Source organism: Moschus berezovskii, chromosome 4 (genome assembly GCF_049115385.1).
Source record: "Moschus berezovskii isolate FMDL1 chromosome 4, NW_MosBer_1.0, whole genome shotgun sequence".
Taxonomy (NCBI): Eukaryota; Metazoa; Chordata; class Mammalia; order Artiodactyla; family Moschidae; genus Moschus; species Moschus berezovskii.
Window position 1 is genome coordinate 45,798,071 of NC_142463.1, and position 18,725 is coordinate 45,816,795.

Consider the following 18,725-nt stretch of genomic DNA (forward strand, 5'->3'; position numbering starts at 1 on the left):
TAGGTTGCGCATGGTTTTTTATCATGAGTTTTGCATTATCAAGTGATTTTGCAATATTTATTAATATGATGATGTGATTTTTCTCCTTAATTTTGCTAATATGGTGCATTATTTGGATTGATTGTCTAATGCAAAATCAAACATGCATTCTTGGGAGTAACTCCACTTAGTCATGATGAGGAGTCCTTTTTATATATTGTTAAATTATATTTGTTGATATTATGTTCAGCATTTTGCAACTGTTTTATAATTTATTTTTTTTAGTAATGCAATTTTCAACTCTTGTTATAAACATAATACTGATATTATAAAACAGTTTGGGAAATCTGACCATTTTTCCTACCCTCTGAAAGAGTTGTATAAGTGTGCTACATTCCAAATGAAAAAATGGATTTCATTTACTGTTAAGACAACCCGGATCTGGAGTTTTCTTTGTGGGAAAATTTCCAGTCCAGTTCAGTTCAGTCGCTCAGTCGTGTCCAACTCTCCGCGACCCCATGAATCACAGCACGCCAGGCCTCCCTGTCCATCACCAACTCCCGGAGTTCACTCAAACTCATGTCCACAGAGTTAGTGATGCCATCCAGCCATCTCATTCTCTGTCGTCCCCTTCTCCTCCCGCCCCCAACCTTTCCCAGCATCAGAGTCTTTTCCAGTGAGTCAACTCGTCGCATGAGGTAGCCAAGTATTGCAGTTTCAGCTTTAGCATCAGTCCTTCCAATGAACACCCAAGATTGATCTCCTTTAGAATGGACTGGTTGGATCTCCTTGCAGTACAAGGGAATCTCAAGAGTCTTCTCCAACAGCTCAAAAGCATCAATTCTTTGGGAAATTTTAGATATGGATTAAATATCTTTAATGAACATAAGATCATTAAGACTTTTACTCTTTACTTTTGTTAGATATTTTCTATATACTTCCATTTTATTTATATTTTAATTTTGTTGGCTTAGTTTTCATAATATTCTCTTATAACTTGTGTAATATCTATAGGATATGTGATTATGTCCTTCATTTTATCCCTGATATTGGTTTTTTGTTCATTGTCTTTTTCCTTTTTGGTCAGTCTTGATGAGGAGCAAACAATTTAATTTGCTTTAGCAATCAACTTTTTTATTTTCTGCCTTTCTCAATTGCATGTCTGCCTTTATTTCATGAAATTCTGTTCATACTATCATTATTTCCTTATTTCTGTATTTTGGGGAATAATTTACTGTTTTCTTATAGGTTTTTTAAATAGGTGATTATAATTGTTAATGTTTAGCATTTATGTATGTTAATTTATGAATTTATATCTAAACATGTCACTTTATCTGCTTCCCACATTTTGATAAGTAATATTTTAATATAATTTATTCAAAATATATTCTGATATTTATTTTGAAATAACCCATGGGTTGTTTACAAGTGTGTGACATAATTTCAAACATTTGTGAATTTTCTAGTTTTTAATTTTTTTTTAATTACTGAATTCTGGTTTAAGCTCTCTGTGATCATCAAATCCTCTGAATCATGATAAGGCTTGCTTTATTGCATAATAATTGGTCAATTTTGGTAAATGTTCCATGTGTATTTGAATATAAAATGTTTTCCAAATTTGTTGATGCCGTGCTTAAACATGTAAATTAGGATATTTTGTTAATCATGCTGTCTAAATCTTATATTCTTTACTAAATTTTAGTCTGTGTTTTTTTCTCAGTGACAAAGGTATGATAAATTCTTCAGCTATAATTATTTCTCCTGTAATCCTGCCAGAGTATTCTGTGGATATTTTATGTATATATATATTATATATTATATATATATAGTGAATTGCATTATAAAATTTCATATATTATGGAGCATTATTATGTATTAACTATTTTTCCTGATACCATTTCATGCCCCCAAGTCTGAGCTATCTGTTATGTGGTTTTTCTGGCTTTCTTCTACTTACAGTTTTCTTATTTTACCATTTTACTTTTAGTCTTAATCTGTCTTTGTATATTTTTATTCCAGTTTTAAACTCTTTTTTTTTAAACTCTGTGAATTTAACTTATACCCATACTGATTTGAGTTTTATCAACCTTATTATTCTTTGCTTTTTGTATCATCATTTTTTCTATTCCCTTTTTCATATTCCATTTGTTGAATCAAGCATGTTTCATGATTCTATTTGTTTTCCTATTGAGATTATTAGTCATATCGGCTTCCACTATTCTTTTAATAGATTCCTTAGAAATATCATCAAATATCTTTGACTTGATATAGTCTACTTTAAATTGGTATATTTTTCTTTTTTTTTTTTTATTGGAGGCTAATTATTTTACAATATTATATTGGTTGGTTTTGCCATACATTGACATGAATCCGCCCCGGGTATACATGAGTTCCCCTTCCTGAACCCCCCTTCCACCTCCCTCCTCCCCTTATCCTCCCTCTGGGTCATCCCCGCGTACCAGCCCCAAGCATCCTGTATCATGCATCAAACTTGGACTAGTGATTCGTTTCACGTATGATAATATACATGTTTCAATGCCATTTTCCCAAATCATCCCATCCTCACCCTCTCCCACAGAGTCCCAAAGACTGTTTTATACATCTGTGTCTCTTTTGCTGTCTCATATACAGGGTTATCATTTGCATCTTTCTATATTCCATATATATGCATTAGTATACTGTATTGGTGTTTTTCTTTCTGGTTTTCTTCACTCTATAATAGGCTCCAGTTTCATCCACCTCATTAGAACTGATTCAAATGTATTCTTTTTAATGGCTGAATAATACTCCATTGTGTATATGTACCAAAGCTTTCTTATCCATTCGTCTGCAGATGGACATCTAGGTTGCTTCCATGTCCTCGCTATTATAAACAGTGCTGCAATGAACATTGGAGTACATGTGTCTCTTTCAATTCTGGTTTCCTCGGTGTGTATGCCCAAGAGTGCGATTGCTGGATCATAAGGCAGTTCTATTTCTAGTTTTTTGAGGAATCTCCACACTGTTCTCCATAGTGGCTGTACTAGTTTGCATTCCCACCAACAGTGTAAGAGGGTTCCCTTTTCTCCACACCCTCTTCAGCATTTATTGCATGTAGACTTTTGGATAGCAGCCATTCTGACCGGTGTGAAATGGTATCTCATTGTGGTTTTGATTTGCATTTCTCTGATTATGAGGGATATTGAGCATTTTTTCATGTGTTTGTTAGCCATCTTTATGTCCTCTTTGGAGAAATGTCTGTTTAGTTCTTTGGCCCATTTTTTGATTGGGTCATTTATTTTTTCTGGAATTGAGCTGCAGGAGCTGCTTGTATACTTTGGAGATTAATCCTTTATCAGTTGCTTCATTTGCTATTATTTTCCCCCATTCTGAAGGCTGTCTTTTCACCTCGCTTATAGTTTCCTTTGCTGTGCAGAAGCTTTATTAGAAATGAAAATGGAGAGATCACAACCGACAACACAGAAATACAAAGGATTATTAGAGAATACTATCAGCAATTATACGGCAATAAAATGAATAACCTGGAAGAAATGGACAAATTCCTAAATTGGTATATTTTTCATTTATACATATGCTTCAGTTCAGTTCAATCATTCAGTCCTGTCTGACTCTTTGCGACCCCATGGACTGCAGCAGCCCAGGCTTCCGTGTCCTTCACCAACTCCTGGAGCTTGCTCTAACTCGTGTCCATTGAGTCAGTGATGCCATCCAACCATCTCATCATCTGTTGTCACCTTCTCCTCCTGCCTTCAATCTTTCCCAGCAACATGGTCTTTTCCAATGAGTCAGTTCTTTGCATCAGATGGGCAAAGTATTGGAGCTTCAGTTTCAGCATCAGTCCTTCCAATGAATATTCAGGGCTGATTTCCTTTATGATGGACTGGTTTGATATCCTTGCTGTCTAAGGGACTCTCAAGAGTATTCTCCAACACTACAGTTCAAAAACATCAATTTTTAGCACTCAGCTTTCTTTATAGTCCAACTCTCAAATCCTTCCAAGACTACTGGAAAAATCATAGCTTTGACTACATGGATCTTTGCCAGAAAAGTAATGTCTCTGCTTTTTAATATGCTGTGTAGGTTGGTCATAGTTTTTCTTCCAAGGAGCAAATGTCTTTTAATTTCATGGCTGCAGTCACCATCTGCAGTGATTTTGGAGCCCAAAAATATAGTCTCTTCTGTTTCCATTGTTTCCCCATCTATTTGCCATGAAGTGATGGGACCAGATGTGACGATCTTAGTTTTCTGAATGTTGAGTTTTAAGCCAACTTTTTCACTCTGCTCTTTCATTTTCATTCATAGGCTCTTTAGTTCTTCACTTTCTGCCATAAGGGTGGTGTCATCTGCATATATGAGGTTATTGATATTTCTCCCAGCAATCTTGATTTCAGCTTGTGCTAGATACACGTAAGACCCTAGAAAAATAACTATCACCTAATTCTCAGTTTTATGCTAATGTTAACATGCATTGCAATTACACATATTATTAAACCACATGAGACACATTATCAGTGAACCAGTATCAAGTTATTGTTCTCACCTACAAATCCATCCTTTATTGCCTGCTTTGTGATACTCAGGCCAAACCCTGTGAAAATTTCTTCTGCTGTCTAAAGCAAGGTTTATGCATGAGTGCGCAGTAGCATCCAACTTATTTGTGACCCCATGGACTGTAGCCTGCCAGGTTCCTCTGTACAAGGGATTTCCCAGGCAAGAATACTGGAGTGCTGTAGTGACAAAAGACAAAGCAGCCAGAACACACTCTTCTTCCATGTGAAGGGCCTTCTTTTGACATAGCATGGGTGCCCTGCAGACTTCACAGATTGCTTTTCTCTGCACTCTCAGACCTTCCCCTCCCATCCCAGTGGCCATTCCCATGAGCTCTTTTTGTGCTTTTATGGCAAACCTGGCTGAACCCAGGGCTTTATTTCTACATACCCAATGGTTGCTTTTTTTTTTTTTTTTTTGCCATAGCTTGCATTATGTGGAATCTTAGAACTTTGGCCAGGAATCAAACCTGCCTCCCCTGAACTGAAAAGAAAGGGCAGAGTCTTAACCACTGGACCATCAGTGAAGTCCCCCAATGGCTGCTTCTAAGAAACTCCAATGGGCTGCTTGCACAGCAGCTTTGGTCACATCCTCAGGGAACTGTTTCCCAAATTGAGAGCTATTTCCTTAAATCAACTCAATCCTGCCCACAGTTTCTAGCCACAGCCAGTCATTTCTAAAGACCAGTCCTGGCCTGTGCCCTCTGGAATTTTTATTTACCCTATGAAGTTCAGTTCAGTTCAGTCAAAGCCAGGTTTTTCACTGCCCTCTTTCATTCTTATCAAGGGGCTCTTTAGTTCCTCTTTGCTTTCTGCCATTAGAGTGGCATCATCTGCATAGCTGAAAGTGTTAATATTTCTCCCAGAAATTTTGAGTCCAGCTTGAGTTTTATCCAATACAGCATTTCTCATGATGTACTCTTCACAGAAGTTAAAAAATCTGCTTCAGTTCAGTTCAGTTCAGTCACTCCGTTGTGTCTGATTCTTTGAGACCCCATGAATCGCAGCACGCCAGGTCTCCCTGTCCATCACCAACTCCCAGAGTTCACTCAAACTCATGTCCATCGAGTTGGTGATGCCATCCAGCCATCTCATTCTCTGTTGTCCCCTTCTCCTTCTGCCCCCAATTCCTCCCAGCATCAGAGTCTTTTCCAGTGAGTCAACTCTTCACATGAGGTGGCCAAAGTACTGGAGTTTCAGCTTCAACATCAGTCCTTCCAATGTACACCCAGGACTGATCTCCTTTAGAATGGACTGGTTGGATCTCCTTGCAGTCCAAGGGACTCTCAAGAGTCTTCTCCAACACCACAGTTCAAAAGCATCAATTCTTCGGTGATCAGCCTTCTTCACAGTCCACCTCTCACATCCATACATGACCACTGGGAAAACCATAGCCTTGACTAGACAGACCTTTGTTGGCAAAGTAATGTCTCTGCTTTTTAATATGCTATCTAGGTTGGTCATAACTTTCCTTCCAAGGAGTAAGGGTCATTTAATTTCATGGCTGCAATCAGCATCTGCAGTGATTTTGGAGCCAAGAAAAATAAAGTCTGACAATGTTTCCACTGTTTCACCATCTATTTCCCATGAAGTGATGGGACCAGATGCCATGATCTTTGTTTTCTGAATGTTGAGTTTTAAGCCAAATTTTTCACTCTCCTCTTTCACTTTCATCAGGAGGCTTCTTGGTTCCTCTTCACTTTCTGCCGTAAGGGTGGTGTCATCTGCATATCTGAGGTGATTGATATTTCTCCCAGCAATCTTGATTCCAGCTTGTGCTTCTTCTAGCCCAGAGTTTCTCATGATGTACTCTCCATATAAGTTAAATAAACAGGATGACAATATATAGCCTTGACATACTCTTTTTCCTTTTGGAACCAGTCTGTTCTTCTTTTACTCCTTTTTATTAGTAATAGTTATATTTCTTTGACTAGTGAACAAATCTTTACATTAAATTTTCTCTATTTTAACAACTGACTTGGTTCTGTCTCCTGGTTAGAAAATGAAAGTTGCTCAGTCCTGTCCAACCCTTGTGATCCTGTGGACTGTACAGTCCATGGCATTCTCCAGGCCAGAATACTGGGTAGGATTCCAAGGCCAGAACTGGGTAGGATTTCACTTCCCCAGGGAATCTTCCAAACCCAGGAATCAAACCGGGGTCTTCTGCATTGCAGGTGGATTCTTTACAAACTGAGATACTAACCAATATACTCAGATTTCTATTAATAGTAGTGTTTTTGATTATTTACCCTGTCTGGTGTTCTTTATTTCTTTCTTTATTTCTGTGATACCATCTGAGATTGTTTTCCTTCTGTCTGAAGAGCACCTTTTAGTATTTTTTGAAGTGTATGGCTGTTGACAATAAATTATCTCAACCTTTATCTAAAAATGATTTATTTTGCACTACTTACTATTGAATATCTTTACTCTGTATAGAATCTGAGGTTGACAGCTACTTCTCAGCACTTTAACAATGCAATTTACTGTCTTTGGTTTTATCATTTCTATTAATGAGTCAGCTGTCAGTTTTATTGATGTTCCCTTGAAAACAATGTGCTTTTTCTCTGGTTACTTTTATGGTTTTCAATGTTCTTTTCTTTTTTGAAGTAGATTTTATTGTTATGTGCCTAGGAGTGATATTCTATTTCCTCTTAGGTTCATAGAAATCACTGAAACACACTGACTGACACTTTCAGTTTTTGAAAATTGCCAACTATCTTTTCAAATAATATTTTTACTCCACTCCTTTTTCCTCCTCCTCTGTAATTCCAATTATACTTTGTATTAAATCTTTTCACTGTGCCCCTTTCATTCCTTTTGGTATTTTCAACATTTATTTTTCCTGTGTATTGATTTGGAAAACTTTTATCGCTCTGTCCTCTGATTTACTATTCTTCTCTTTGAAAGTCTAATTTGTTGCTATATCAAATCTATCCAGTTATTTATTTCAATTAGTACCTGCATATGACCCTTTTGCTTTTTTACACAGACCAGTTCCCTCTCTCTCTCTTGACATTTCCATTTATGAATATATCCATGATGATTATTTTATGTCCATATCCTGTTACCACAATATCTGGATTATAGGTAGGTCCATTTCTACTGCAGACTTTCTTTCCATTTGGTGCTTCATTAAATGTCTGTCAATTCTTGATTTAATATCAGAATCTGTATAGATTAGTTACTGTATCTACCTTGTTTTTTTATTGTTTTATTTTTTACTTTTTAATTACTTTCAAAATAAAATCTAAATTCTATATCTAAAAAGAATAAAGTTTTATCTGATATGTAGGGATATTTTGGTATATGTATCTCATTACAGAGTATAATTCTAGAATTAAAGTGTATAATTAAAATCACTATTTAAATCACCGTATATTCATTATTGGGTTTATTGTTTTGACATTGTCTAAGTTTATATGTAAAAGTTCATGACATGTATTTTTTGAAAGGGTCTACAGGAATCAAAGGCTCTAAGGAATCAATCTCAAATAAATATCTTTATTAAGGAATTAGGTTGCATTTGGAAGAGATTTGCATTTTTCCTGAGGCATTCATGATATAAATATAGAACCAATAATTATTTTTTTGAGTCTAACAATTGGTATTGAAATAAAGAAAAACCTGCCATGCATTTGAAATTTTTAGACTTTGTTAAAATAGTAATGCATAGGTCAGAGCTAGATATTTAAAGTCTGAGTGTATATCATCAACACTTATTTTTTTAAGTGAGAAAATTATATACTGAAAAATATTTGCAGAGAAAAATTTCTTAAACTGCTATGTAAGTACATGACTGTGACTGTGAGAAGAGAGATCAAAAAGAAAAGAATATATAACAAGATACAATATTTTCAATGAATTTAATATTCCATCATTGTGGAAGAGTTATATCAGTCATATCTAAATTTAACAGAACAATTCAGCATGCTGAACACAGGGTATTAAAACAGAAGTGCTTGGGCCTTCTATTGTTAGCAGGCAACAGAGGTAGACTTCAAATTTGAGTCTGGAAGAAGGTATTTTCTCCCTATGTTCTGGATCTTTATCATCACCTCCTGTGAATATAGATGAGCAGCACTTTTCATAAGCAGCACTGTCAGCCTGGGTTGATTCACTTTGGGACCACTTATGTGCTTTTGACACCTACTGTCTCCTTTGCCACTGCCCCAGAGTCTCAGTTCCTAAACACTAGACATTAACCCATGTGGCTTTAAGATATCCAGGGCTCTCCATACTTTTAGTAGCAATAATGTTAATTACACAATGGTATAGTATTAATAAGATTAATGTTATGTCTCTTTCTATGCCCCCAAAAGAAAAGAAAGCAGATTTTTTTACAAAACCTGAAATTTTGTCTCTAAGGGTCTAAATTAACATGATTGGGCATCAGGATTTTGATTGCTAACTCTAGGACCTATAAAATATTGAACTTTGGTGAGTGACAGTGAATGAGTACACAGTAGACATGTAATGTCTTATTAAATAAATCTTTGATGTTGCTTAAAGAAATTCAATATAAAGAACTGAGCACCATGAACGGAAGTTCTTGGATATCAAGAGACATTTCAGGTATAAAAATTATCACACTACAGTGAGAGAACTGACCTATTATAAAAATTATTTTTGAATGAAATTATTTGTAACTTTAGGAAAACATAGGATATAGCAACCTAAAAACACTTAAATACTTCTATTCAGATCTTCTGAAGTTGTTTTCTACTTAACAGTGAGAATATTTGTATTTTTCTATATTTGGTTAACAAAAAGGTTTTCCTTGGAATTGAGTACATTTTTTGTATTACAAAGACATTGTAAAGTTACTGAAAACAAGTCTTAATGGCACTCTTAATGGATGTTCCTACTTGGAATTTTCTGGAAAAAGCTTGTTATACTAGTTTCATACTATTCAGAGTTAGTCTGTGCAAAGAACTCTGCTAGGCAAAAGGGGATACAGAAATGAATAATATACAGATTTCCTGCCATTAAGAAATGAGACAGAAATCTGCAAAAAGATGCGCTGATTTACTATTAGTTGAGTATGAATTTCATCCTGTTTTTAACTTATATGTTAGCTTTCCAGGGAAAAAATTCTCCAGATATCTGATCAGATTTTTGCATCAAAACATAGTAATGAATTAGAGTGAATATAAATACAATTGATTTTTTTATTTTTCATAATTAAAGGATTTTTGTCTAGTTGAAATCATAAAAAATAACCTCTTCTTCATAAAAATAAGAACATTTGTTTCAAAATTAAAGTAAGTAATAAAGTATTTCCCTAATGTTTTCTTCAGTGTTAGTGGTATGAGATTATGAGATCATCTGTACAAAAAAAACTTTCAATAAAAATGAGCTTGTAAAATAATTTTTCTTACATCCCTCTATGAAGAATTCCAGAATATCAATTTTCTGGGAATCTGTGAATTAAGATTTCTATCTAAGTTTCTTTAGCCTTTGTTCCTCCATTATGAAGTTCAGACAAATAGTAACGTATTATGGAAGATGGTGGAAGAAGTAGAATTCACACAGCAAAGAAAACAGTACCTAAATTTCCATTCTCAGACCTGAGTATTTTCTAATAACTACACTTGCCTGACCAAGTAGTGATAAGAGTAAAGTTAACATTCTTACATGGAGGCTGAGTCAATAGCCTAGTACAGCAAAAAGACGAAAGGTGAAATAGTGAGCAGAATGGAACAGCAAAATAATCTGTATTATAGAGGGCAACAAAAGTTTCTAGAAAGAGCCTATGCAGTGCTTAATAGCAGGGCTCTGGACACAGACTAGGTAAGTAAGTGTTTGTCCCTCAGTTGTATCCTATTCTTTGCTATCCCATGGACTGAAGCCAGTCAGGCTCCTCTGTCCATGGAATTCCTCAGGCAAAAATACTGGAGTGGGTTGCCATCCCCTGCTCCAGAGGATCTTCCTGACCTAGAGATCAAACCCAGGTCTCCCTCATTGCAGGTAGATTCTTTACCATCTGAGCCACCAGGAAGCCCTTCAGTTCAGTTAAGTTCAGTTCAATCACTCAGTCGTGTTTGACTCTTTGCGACCATATGAATCGCAGCACACCAGGCCTCCTGTCCATCACCAACTCCCAGAATTTACCCAAACTCATGTGCATCGAGTCAGTGATGCCATCCAGCCATCTCATCCTCTGTCATCCCTTTCTCCTCCTGCCCCCAATCCCTCCCAGCATCAGGGTCTTTTCCAATGAGTCAACTCTTTGCCTGAGGTGGCCAAAGTATTCGAGTTTCAGCCTCAGCATCAGTCCTTCCAATGAACACCCAAGACTGGTCTCCTTTAGGATGGACTGGCTGGATCTCCTTGCATTCCAAGGGACTCACAAGAGTCTTCTCCAGCACTACAGTTCAAAAGCATCAATTCTTTGGCGCTCAGCTTTCTTCACATCTAACTCTCACATCCATACATGACCACTGGAAAAACCATAGCCTTGACTAGACAGACCTTTGTTGGCAAAGTAATGTCTCTGCTTTTTAATATGCCATTTAGGTTGGTCATAACTTTCCTTCCGAGGAGTAATTTCCTTTACACTTGTTCAAATGAACTCCAATTATTAGCAGTATAATCTTGAAAATGTTGCTTAATGCTTTGTGTCTCAATTTTCCTACAAGAAATACAGAAATAGTAATAGAGGTTAACACAATCATATATAATGATTTCTAAATTAGTTAATATTGTTAAAGTACTTAGAACTATGTATAGCACATAGGAAACAGCATCTCACTGTATAAATAAATTATCCTCACAGTCTTATCTTTCTTGGGTCTCCTACTTGAGGAATGGTCTTCTTCCAATCAAAAAATCCATTTTTCTTACAAATTCAAGCTGACTGGGCTGACACTTAACAAATAACATGTTTGGGAAATTCACAAAATATGTTTATGAAGTATATAGAAAGCAAAAGAAGAATATTTCCTTATATATGCTGGCAAAAATCTTCAGCCTCTGTTCACATCCAGTATCTTGGGACATATTCATTGGAAAAAATCAGCTAAACTCATGTAATGAGAACAACAGATTATTTTCCAGATTGGTCCCTATTGTCTCCAAATGTTTGCTTGTGGACTTGGTTATGCAATATTGATAATAACAAAGTATTTACTATGTGCTTGCCATAAGCCCTGTGCTCTTCTTAGGGATTAGTATGCTTTTTTTTTTTTTTTTAATGAACTCCTACAACAGTCCTATGAGTTGGATATTACTATCCTCAATTTTATAGATGAAGATGAGAAACTAATAGGATATGTCTTCTTACTACTAAAAAATTAAGTTTCAAAATATTTTTAAATATTGTAAATATTTTTAGTTCTTTCAGCATAAAAATAGCCTTTAAACAAGGGTCTTCCTAAGACTGTCGGGGAGAATAATTCATAGCTTATAGATTTATACATCAATAATTGTCTATCTTTGGTGTGTGCGTGTTCATTCCTCAGTCGTGTATGACTCTTTGCAACCTCATGGGCTGTAGCCTGCCAGGAATTCTCCAGGCAAGAGTACTGGAGTGGGTAGCCATTCCCTTCTCCAGAGAATCTTCCTGACCCAGGGATAGACCGCTAGTTTTCTGCATTGCAGGCAGATTCTTTGTCATCTCAGTCACCAGGGTATCTTTGGAACTTAACCAAAATCCATGAGGCTCTCATTATTGTTTCATATTACAAAGAAACAAACTGAAATGCAGTGAGATTAATTCATTCATCCATGTTCATAATGAAAATAATCTACTTATTTCTTTTAAAATGGGCTTAAAATTATGAAGTATGTATGCTTTCATCACTGAGGCTGCTGCTGCTGCTGCTAAGTCACTTCAGTCGTGTCCGACTCTGTGTGACCCCATGACGGAAGCCCACCAGGCTCCCCCGTCCCTGGGATTCTCCAGGCAAGAACACCAGAGTGGGTTGCCATTTCCTTCTCCAATGTGTGAAAGTGAAAAGTGAAAGTGAAGTCGCTCAGTCGTGTCCGACCCTTAGCGACCCCAGGGACTGCAGCCTACCAGGTTCCTCCATCCATGGGATTTTCCAGGCAATAGTACTGGAGTGGCTTGCCATTGCCTTCTCTGTCACTGAGGCTAGAGAAACAAAAAATGTTAGCAATAATGATAACTACATAAGAGATTCATTCACCTAATCAAGAACAAAGCATGGAGAAGTTTCTTTATATATGTATTAAATAGGACAAACAGAAAATAAACATTTATATAATTTAGTACTTCCCATGCAGGTACACGCACATCTGCAAATTGAACCTCGGCCTTTGAACTACTTCTGCAGTTATAGGAATGGTCAGAAGAAAATTTACAGTGATTTCTTATTGTATCTGCTTGCATCTTTTTTTTGCTGTCAAAATGAAATGGAACATCCTACAGACAGCATAAATATGTTTTCCCTAGCCATGTGTATATTTTGAAATCATTGCAACACCTCCATTTTGAAGAGAAAATGAAGTGTTTTTCTGCCTCTGTGCAAGAAGCTTGCTGTGAGTCTGTCTTCTGCAGGAGCAAAATAATTAAATTTCATGACCCTGTAATTGTTATCTTGAAAATTTTCACACCTTAGTTTAGCTACTTAAGAAAACTATCTTTACAATGCATCAGGTACTCATTACTTCATTAAAAAGGATGGAAAAACATCAAAACATTGTCAAGAAAAATCCAAGTTTATATTCAAGATTTCCAGCATTAACTATCATGAAATGCAAAGACCCTCTCTTTCACTTCTCACTTTTTCTAGGATTTAGATCTACTGCCTAAAATATGATAAAAAAATACTGGGTAACAATTAAATTTCCTTTGAATAGAAGTTATGGAACTAAAAAGAAGTGGGATTCAACTCTCTCTTTATATAAAACAAGAAAAAAGTAAACAAAATACAAATAATATCTGGATTAAAAATCAAAGCTCATTCAGAGAACATTCTGTAGTTACTGTTCTTTTTGGATTTTTAATTTCTTCCGTCATGGTTTCATGATTTTTTTTAGTGGCATGCTTGCATTCCTTTCTTTCTTGCTTTTATGGATCTGTGGTAGGTTTTAAATTTGTGGTGTTCATATATATTGACATATATTTATTTGTTGTAAACAGGGAGTCCTTTATGTTCAAACACATTCTGAAAGATCATTTTTACTCCCTTCTCCCACACTTTACATTTTTGATATCACGCTTTACATCTTCATGCTTATCTGTTCATGAATTGTTGCAATTAAAATGGATTTTTAAGTTTTTGTCTTTTAATCTTTGTACTAGCTTATTTAAGTGGTTAATCCTCACTCTTTTGTACATATATATATATATGTCTTCTCCAGTGGAATTTTCCTTTCCTATAGTTACTTACTTCTTTTCATAGCTTTTTCCATTTAGAGAAAACGTTTTAATATGTCTTTTACGGTTGGTTTAGTATTAATGGACTTTTAGTTTTTGCTTATCTGAAAGTTCTCTATCTCTCCTGAAATTCCAAATGACAATCTTGGGTAGAGTGTCCTGCCTGCAAACTAAGTCACTTCAGTCTTGTCCGACTCTTTGTGACCCTATGGACTGTAACCCAGCAGGCTCCTCTGTCCATGGGATTCTCCAGGCAAGAATACTCGAGTGGGTTGCCATGTAAATAGGTTACAGGTTTTCCCATTCAGTACTTTAAATGTAACATCCCTTCTAACCCGTGAATTTTTTGCAAAAATATCATCTGATAGTCTTGTGCAGGTCCCTTTATGTATGATTCTTGTTTTGTTTTGTTTTTTTCTTGTGCCATTAAAGTTCTCTTAATCATTAACTCTTGCTATTTTCATTACTGTATGTCTTAGTGTGGGTCTGTTTGGGTTCATCTTGTTTGGGATCCTCTGTTTTCCCTGTACCTGAATATTTTTCTTTTTTTAAAGCTTGGAAAATTATTAGCCATGATTTCATTAAATACATTTTCAGCTCCCTGCTTTCTCTCTTATCCTTCTAGGGATCCCCATAATGTGAATGTCGATATGCTTGATATTATCCCAAAGATCTCTTCAACTGTTTTCTTTTTTTTTTTTTTTTCTATTTGCTATCTGATTGGCTTTGATGAGAGAACTGGATTAGAAGTAATCAGAAGCCATGTCTTTCTTCAGGATGTGCCAGTAGAGGTGAGGTTGAAGAAGGAAGGGCTGGAGTCATTGTGAGGCAGGGCTTCCCTTCTGCTCAGTGGCTGCCACTGTCCTATGGAGGGCAGTGTCGGGTCCCAAGGCACTCGAGCAGAAGCCCTGAGGCTTGGTTCTGAGCTGGTTCACTTCCCTTAAGTGTGTGCTTTTCCACTCCCTAGCACCAGCAAACCTTGCCTCAGAGAGGAACAGTGCGGAGCAAGAGGGATAGGTATAAGTATTCAAAGAGGACTAGGGTGAAGGCTGTGGTGGTCTGCTCACTGTCAGGGTCTGGGCGGCCTCTGATGCACCGCCTATGCAATCACTAATGTCTATGCCCTCTCTATTCAGATGGCACTTAGGGCTTGAGCTGTCTCACCATCTCATGACATTTTGGGTTTTTTCCCCTGATCGTGGCAGCTCTCTGTTGCTCCTTTGTGAAGCTGTGATATGAGACAAGTGGTGCTGGAGACTTCCGTCAGCTCAGGTTAAGGCACATGCTGAAAAGAGTGACTGTGGGAAATGTCAGCCACCTGTGCATTTTCACCTTCGATCCACTCTCTTCATACTGCTTTGGGAGCAAGTAAGCATTCACATGCTCCTCACAAGTGGAGTCTGGGCTTCCCACAGCCCTCCTGTTGGTCCACCAGCTCTCTAACCAGAGGAGGGGGTTTGTATTCCATTCATTGGACCCTAGGACTGGAGTGCCCAATATGTGGCTGGGACTGCTCACTCCCCATGGTAGGATTTCTGTCTATGTAATTTCTGTTTTCCTCTGAGTCCCCTCCCACAGGGTCCCAATCTGATTTCTTCTGTTCCCTTTCCTTTAGCCTTGGCTGTATAGAAGTCATTCTGATTGTCTCCATTTAGTTTCCAGTGAGGATTGTTCCACATGCAGTTGTCTTTTTGACGCATTTATGGGTGGGAGGTGAGTTCCATGTCTTCCTATTCCATGATCTTGATTCCTCTTTAGATGACCCTAATTAATGACAAAATTAAAACTTTCCAAACATTCTTGACCTTCGATCTTTGTCTGGATATTCATTTCATCTTCCCATCTAAGGACTCGCAGAGAATAATTTAAACTTATGATTTCTTTTCCTTTTTATCGCTACTATTTATTGTGGCTGTGTAAAATATTTTCCAAAACTTATTCACCTAAAACATCTAGCATATTCAGTCCACCATTTGAAGTTTGTCTTAATGGGTATGGCTCAACTCTGATTCAGATGTCTCAGCTGGGAAGCTCAAAAGCTGGGGACAAAAATCATTCAAAGTTTTGTACCCTCTAGAAGTTAGTGCTCATGTTAGCACTGAGGAGTTAACTGGGTTCTTTGACCAGAATACCTATATGTAGTCTCTCCTAGGCTTCCTCACAACATAGTTGTTGAGTTTCAAGAACTAGCAATGAGAAAGGTAGAGAGAAAGAGAAAGAGGCAAGAAAAACAGATGCATAACCTTTATTTCTTTTATGATCTAAGCTTGGAAGTCACATTGCTATATTCTGCTCATTGAAATAGTCTTAAAGTCCTATCTCAGTTCAAAGAAATAAGAAATTTATTCCACCCTTGCTAGGTGTAGCAAAATTCCGGAAGAAAACTTGATATCAGAAATATTTCTGTGCTCACTTTTGGAAAAAAAATCTAATAGAATGTTTCATTCATACTTCAATCTTCTACGGAATGATTTCAGTCTACACCATTGCAATGAAACTCCTCTGTATATATCACAAACAACCCAATTATGGTCCTATCATATGGTATTTTTCTCCTAATTTTAGTTTACTTATTGCAACATTTGGTCGGATTGACCAGTTCCTTTTTCTTGATACACTTCCATCTTGACTTCTTAGCATGAGTATCTCCTGATTTCCCTTGTACTGTATGGATGTGTCTTTTTGGTCTCTATATGTATGTTTTATATTTTTCTATTTTCCAAAGTTTAATCCATATCTCTTACCTCATCACTCTAATACCTATAAGCAATCACATATCATCTCATAACTTCAGCTAATTACTACATGTAGGAAACCCACAAGTGTCTTAAACTCCAAGTTGAAGCCAACATAACCAATTGTGTGATAGACTTCTAAGCATTTATGTCCTATAGCCAATTCAAACTCTGCTTCTTCAAAACCAATCTTATTAATCTAGTCCTACCCTCCTACCACTTAACTTCTTACCTGGACTTTGTTATCTTGATGAAGTCATCACCCTTCTGAAAGCTGGGTGTTCTTGATTCTTTTTCTTCCATGTTGCAACATTATATTAGTAAACATGTTCTATTATTTCCAGCTCATATTTATCTTTTTCTCTGTTTCTGTGGTTGACTTGGTTCAAATCTTTATTATTTCTCTCATGGACCACTGAAATAGTGTTATAACAGTTTTCCTTACTGTGCCCTCCAATTTGCCTCTATACTGCAAGCAGAATTAACTCTTTAAAAATGCTAAGTATAGCATGGTATTCTTCTGGATAAAATTTTCAGCAACTTTCCATTGTCTACTATGTATGAAATCTAAAATCCTTTTGTGGCATAAAAGATTTTAAAAGATGTTTTAAGCTGTGGCTCTAACCCTTCCATTTTAAATCTGATTTTTAATATAATGAAAGCAATAATAGACTCTACCATAAACAGTATAGTATGTACATGGTATTCATTACCTCATGTAAGCTTCATAAAATTCCTTTATATTGGTAATTAGTTAATATTTGTATATAAATTATGATTTATATTTTATAATGAATTAATCCTTATAAACATCATTTTTCAGAAGAAATTGAGATTAAGAAAAGTAAAGTTATATATTTTCTTACACTGTTGGTGAGAATGTAAATTACTATAGCCACTGTGGAAAACAGTCTGGAGGTTCCTTAAAAACTGAAGATAGAGCTACCATAAGATCTAGCAATCCCACTCCTGGGCATATATCCAGAAAAGATGAAAACTCTAATTTGAAATGATATATGCATCGCAAAGTTCATAACAGCCCTATTCAGAATATCAAAGGCATGAAAACAACCCAAGTACCCATCAATGGATAACTGATATATAAGATGTGGCATATATATACATGGCAATATATATAGATAGATAGATAAGATGTGGGATATATATATAATATCCCACACACAGTGGGATATTATTCAGCCCTAAAAATAAATGAGATATTGCCATTTGCAGCAACATGGGAGGACCTGGAGAATAACATACTAAGTGAAGTAAGACAGAGAAAGACAAATATGACAAGCTATCACTTATGTGTGGAACTAAAAATAGTACAGATGAATCTATATTTTAAAAAATAGGACAAGAGTCACAGACATAGAAAACAAACTAATGGTTACCAAAGAGTAAGGGGGAGATAAATCAGGAGTAGAGGATTAATGTATATAAACTATGCAGAGTCAGACATGACTGAGCCACTAAGCACAGCATATCACACATACATAGAATATATAAGAAAATAGATGACAGTTTCTTGTATAGCACAGGGACCTATGGATTTCTTTAGTGGCTCAATGGTAAAGAATCTGCCTGCCAATACAGAAGATGTGGGTTTGATCCCTGGGTTAGGAAGATCCCCTGAAGAAGGAAATGGCTACCCATGCCAGAATTTTGCCTTGAAAATCCTGTGGACAGAAGAACCTGGTAGTTTCATTGTAAAAGATTTGGACATGACTTAACGACTAAACAACAAGAAGGAACTATATCAATATCTTGTAATAACCTATCACACAGAAACACAACACATATTTATATATATGTATACAACTAATCTTTAGTTGAAAAGCTTTCCTTTCTTCACTGGATTTGGCATTTTTGTTGAAAATGAGGATCTGTTTCAGTTCAGTTCAGTTCAGTTGCTCAGTCGTGTCCGACTCTCCGCGACCCCATGAATCACAGCACGCCAGGCCTCCCTGTCCATCACCAACTCCCGGAGTTCACTGAAACTCATATCCACAGAGTCGGTGATGCCATCCAGCCATCTCATTCTCCGTCGTCCCCTTCTCCTCCTTTTTCTATCAACCCTTATACAGTACCACACTGTTTTGATTGGCAGTAAATGTTTAA